Source organism: Castanea sativa, chromosome 6 (assembly GCF_040712315.1).
Source record: "Castanea sativa cultivar Marrone di Chiusa Pesio chromosome 6, ASM4071231v1".
In the NCBI taxonomy this organism is placed as follows: Eukaryota; Viridiplantae; Streptophyta; class Magnoliopsida; order Fagales; family Fagaceae; genus Castanea; species Castanea sativa.
In genome coordinates, this window is record NC_134018.1 from 41,487,076 (window position 1) to 41,493,036 (window position 5,961).

The window sequence follows — 5,961 nt, forward strand, 5'->3', positions numbered from 1 at the left end:
TAAAGGTATTAAAGTATGCCCTAGTGTGAAACCGAGCCATAGGTTGGAAATGCAGCGAATGCATGATCAAGTTGAGAATGATAAGTTAGAGAGAGAACGGAGAAGACAAATTCACTTACCCCCACCTCCCCTAGGCCCTGGGCCTATTGGGAATAGTCCCTCATTTCGGACACAAGAAGAGAGTGATAGTACAAATCCCTTTGATGGTAATAAGAGGAGGAAGGTTGTGAATCCTACGCTAGAGAAAGTATTCCAGAATAATGCTAGACATGAATTGGATAGTAGAATTGGTAAGATGTTTTACACCGGTGGGCTTCCGTTTAACTTTGCAAGGAACCCATATTATCGTAGTTCCTATTCATATGCCGCTACTCATAGCATTCTAGGTTATGTTCCTCCTGGATACAATGCCTTGAGAACAACACTTTTGCAAAGAGAAAAAGTTTATGTTGATAGACTTTTCAAATCAATTAAGGACTTTTGGCTTGAAAATGGTATAAGTATAGTTTCTGATGGATGGTCAGATCCACAAAGGAGGCCTCTTATTAATATTATGGTTGTATTAGATGAGGGTCTAGTGTTTATAAAGGCAATTAATGGGTCAAGTGAGTTCAAAGACAAACATTATATTGTTGGGGTGTTGAGGGATGCTATAAAAGAAATTGGACATGACAAAGTTGTCTAAGTCATCACTGATAATGCTAATGTGATGAAGTCTGTTGGAGCTCTTATTGAGGGTGAGTATCCCAAAATATTTTGGACACCCTGTGTTGTCCACACTCTCAATCTAGTTTTGAAGAATATTTGTGCAGCAAAAAACACTGAAAAGAATGAAGTTACATATGAGGAATGTAGTTAGATTACACGTATTGTTGATGATGCATCCTTCATACGTGTTTTTATCATGAACCATTCAATGAGATTGGCAATGTTTAATGAATTTTGTCCATTAAAATTGCTCCAAGTTGCTGATACTAGATTTGCTTCGGTTGTTATAATGCTAAAAAGGTCGAAGTTGATAAAAAGATGTCTTCGAGCCATGGCTATTAGTGAGCAATGGGCTTCTTATAGGGAGGATGATGTTGGAAAAGTTCAAAAGGTGAAAGAGATGATTCTAAGTGATCTTTGGTAGGATAGTGTTGATTATATCATTGAATTTACAACACCTATTTATGATATGCTACGATTAGCTGACACAGATAAGTCTTGTCTTCATCTTGTGTATGAGATATGGGATTTAATGATAGAGAAGGTGAAGGCAACAATATATCGGCATGAAGGCTTGGAAGATGATGAGTATAGCTCATTTTGGAATGTGGTGTATGATATACCCATTGATCGATGGACTAAAAATTGTACACCACTACATTGCTTGGATCATTCCTTAAATCCTAAGTACATTTATTTTCTATTTTCTTTAGTTCTCACTTCTAGTAAAACATACGTTTCATTTATATTTGTTTTTTAATCTTTAACTCTAGGTATTACTCCACTGAATGGCTTTCGGAGAATTCAAAACGCATCCCTCCACATCGAGATCATGAAATTTCTATGGAAATGAGCAAGTGTTTGGATCGATACTTTGAAGATGTGAATGAATTAAATGTGGTGAAGTTTGAGTTTGCTGCATTTTCAGGAGGGAGGTTTCCTTCACCAGCTGCCTTGACAAATAGGTGGGTCTTACAACCTTTAGTTTGGTGGCAATACCATGACTCTGCATTTCCAACTCTTCAAACCCTTGCTCTTAAACTTCTTGGACAACCTTGTTTATCCTCATGTGTTGAGAGGAATTGGAACACATACAAATTCATTCATTCCTTAAAAAGAAACAAAATGGCTCCTGCACGCGCTGAGGATTTGGTATATGTGCATTCTAATCTTCGACTCTTGTCAAGGCACAATGAGGAGTACATAAATAGAGAAACAAAGATGTGGGATATTGCAAGAGACTCTTGGAATGAGAGCAAAATACAAGGAGGAGTTGGAATTCTTGAGAATGCAGCCCTTATATTTGATGAGCCAGAATTGGAGGTCATGGTTATTGGGAATGTTAGCACTAATGTTACTACGAGTGAAAGTGAAGTTCGAAGTGAAGCTATTGATCTTGATGATGATGATGTTGGTGTTTGATTATCTTGTTGATTATCTTTTATTTTGTTTTAGTTTCAAACTTGTGAGTTGTATTCTAATTTTCGAACATCATGGAATGTTTATATAATGGAGTTGTATTCTAGTTATTATCTACTATTGCTCTTAAATTTGGTATATATTTATATAATGTGAAAAAGTATGCTAGCAATATATTAAAAATATAAATAATAATATTTTAATCGCCGCACCCCGCCGCACCTGCACTCTACTTTTTCAAAAATTGCCGAGTCCCGCACCCGAATCCCGAAACGCACCCGTGCTTCATAACTAACAACTGACAATTTTTTTTTTTTCTGGCCTTTTCCAAATTATAGAACTAACAATTTTTATTTTATTTTTCCATGAATTTCCTTAGAGGCACACACCTAAAGCTAAAATGTCCTAAAGCTTCAGGGTTTATACTTTTAGAGGCATCTTAGTGATGCCTTGCCCGAGCCAATGGAGCAGCAGCTTGCCTTTTACTTGTTGGGAGCACAGATAATCGGTGGAAAAAGACATCAAAACACTAATCATGATCTTCTAGATAATTAAAAGTCACAGCAAAAAAAAAAAAAACTGACCAAGATTTGGTAGGAGAGGGTGGCCTGATCGATGATGATGAATTTGACATCCGGTTCTTGAGCTCCTGTGAGGAGAAACATAAAGAAACAAAATCAAATACTGTAACGTCTATATGGGATTTAGGAAGAAAATTATTTATTACAAAAAAAAAAAAAAAAAAAAAACAGACCAAGACGAGATGGAAGGGGGTGCCTTAGTCGACGTTGGCAGCGTCCAAGCCTTTAGTAACTGTGTTTTAAGAGAGGCAATGAATGACAGAGTAAATTCAAAAAGCAACAATAAATAATGTGGTTTAATCAGAGTAAATGACAAAGCCATCCCTGTTTGAGTGATTTAGATCTTCTAGAGTTACTCTACCGCATAGAGTTATTTTAATCTTAATCTCTCATTTAAAAACTAATGGTTCAGATTATATCATGTCATTAATTATTGAATAAAACCTTAAAAATAGATGTCACATTAGCTATTAAAATGGACATGTCACATTTTAAATTTATTTTTAGTTTTAAAAAACTTAAAAACTAATTTCTCAAAAAAAAAATAAAAATAAAAACTCAAATCTGAACCCCAATCTCACTGCCGTGCCAACACCCAACACCCAACTACACCAAAATTGGTCTCCGGTGAGATCTCAGTGCTGAAATGAATAGAGAACTTGGTAGCAATTTTCAACGACAAAAAAAAAAAAAAAAATGATTTGTAGAACCATTATAAACATAAGTCTGAAAATTATGTTTCTCTAGTTGTCGCATATTTCAACTACTAGCATACTTGCTCTTTAGGCGTAATGGCCTGAGACAATTTTTGTACCAATTTTTTTCTAAGCTAGTTTTTGTACGCAATTGAATTCATTATCATATCATCTTATTTGGTAAGTAGAGTCCATACTTGTAAACTAGAGAGATGACTTTCTCTGTAACAAAAGGTTCGCGCTTCTGTCTATAACCCAGATCTGAAAATGCAGCCTTTTCACTTTGCCACTCAAGTTCCTGGCGACCCAACCCATACAGCTCCTCCACTTGCCCCACACCAGCAAAATACCTCCCTACCGGCTGCCAAGTTCTCTATTCATTCTAGCGTAGAGATCTCATCGGAGATAAGTTTGGTGCCGTTGGTGTTGGCACGGCAACAAGATTGTGTTTAGAATTGAGTTTGGGAACCACTTCAAACTAGGTACACTGGTTCGAACACCAACATCATTGCTAGCATTACTCAAAACATTCAAAATCTTACTGATGTTGCTCTTTGGGTTTGCTACAACCATTTAAGAGCCACCGCTGAAAGGTACTCTCCCAACACCCGTACCACTCGGATGAACCCCAGAGCTACGTGATCCAACATCATGGAGTTTCCTAGCTTCATTTCTCAACTCTTGCAGTCAATTGGTCCTCTTAGGTTCAACGATGAACCTAAAGATGTCCTCGTTTTGTATGCTCCATCTCCCAACATCATGCAGAATTATGGTCGCGTCTTTGTTCAAGCTTGAATTGAAATGAATTATTCCAGAATCATGGACAACCTTCGCCTACAACCACCTGAGTTTGTAAGGACTTTTTGGATCAGGGGTTTGCGAATTGATCTAACTTAAAGCCCCAATTTTATCTTCTTTGCACCCTTTCGTTTTCTTGTATTAACTCATGCACAGTTGGCCTAAGTTTACGCCCATCATGCATTGGGGCATGTGTTAGGCTAAAAATAAGTATTTTCACATGTGTGAGCATGTGGGTCAGTTATCAACTAGTTAGAGAATGCTGGTAATTACAATTTTCACATGAGTAATATATGGGAGATGTTACCAAATATAAGGAAGAGTGCAGTAACTGTTTTTGGTCTACTATAAATAAGAATTAAAGTTATTATCACAAGGACACAACAAAAAAATCTGATAAAATAAATTCACATACCCAGTCAACGCAAGGAAAATTTCATGTTTGTAAGTGTGTTTGCCTTGCATGAATTATCTAGGAATAGTTTTTTTTTTTTTAATATCAACCAGAAAACAGAGCATTAGAAAGTAACTTGTTGAGGCCATTTGTAGTGCATTGGAGCACTAGAGGCCATATCAGCCATCATATGTACAGAACCAAGCACAAAGTTCAGGACCCAACGGAAGGAAAAACTCATACCCTAATGCTTTAAGGAAACAAAATCAGCAATCACAGTTTTTCCTTCCCAATCCGGAGATTGACATGTATTTAACAACTGAACTAAACATTAATTACTGCTCAAAACCAAAATCTGGTTGAACTGAAGCCTATTTGCTGTCACTGCCACTTCTTTTAAACCTTCAAGCAAAACACCTGAAATTGATCTAGCTGCACTGCTGCTACACCCATAGAACACCATTGCACTCTACTTGGTCCAAGCCTCATAAGCAAAAGCACTCCTCTTCCTTCTTCTTTGCCTGACACCGGAGTTTTTAAGGACAATGCTCCACTGCCCACTAGAACTTTGCGCCATGATTTTCTGCCTAGCATTCTAGGTTTCAATATTGTGATGATGTTGAAAGATCTCTTGGTACCTAAAAACAGATTTTGATTGGTTAAAATGACATTCATTGGATCAGGTGTAACTCCTTCATGAATCACTTTGTTTCTATGATTCCATAAATTCAGAGGGTGATGAACATCAGCTGCAAAGTATTCATACTATTCTCATCCAGCCTCTTATGTTTAACTAAAAAACTGGTGAGCCATTGCTAAACTGTCATGGAGCCAAGGGAGGAAGTATGCAAGGCTAGAGGTGATCCATACCAACAAGCTCTAGCAAAATTGCAATAAAGAAAGAGATGGCTAGTAGACTCCTCTACACTATCACAAAATGGGCAAAGAGAAGCAATTGGAATTCCCCTCCCTTTCAAAGTTTGAAAAGTTGGTAGACTATCATGAATCACTTTCCAAACCAAATTGCAAATTTTCAAGGGAAGCCTAACCCTCTAGATAGTGTTCCATACAGACTTAAGGACATTTTGGGGTCTAAAGGTTACATTGGCTGACAGATTTGCAGCTTCCAACAGAATCTCATAAGCTCTATGAACTTTATATTCTCCTGAATTTGAGAACTTCCACATCAGAGTATCTGTCATAGCACCTGTCTTTAAGATAGGGATGCTTAGAATCTTAGAGTTGACAGGGGGGGTACAAGGATCTGACTAAGCCAGATTTCCAAGAGTGAGTGGTTTGGTCAATTAAATTAGCTACAATACTTGTGGTAAGGTTCGGATTATGCAGATTTGAGGTTTGGAACCAA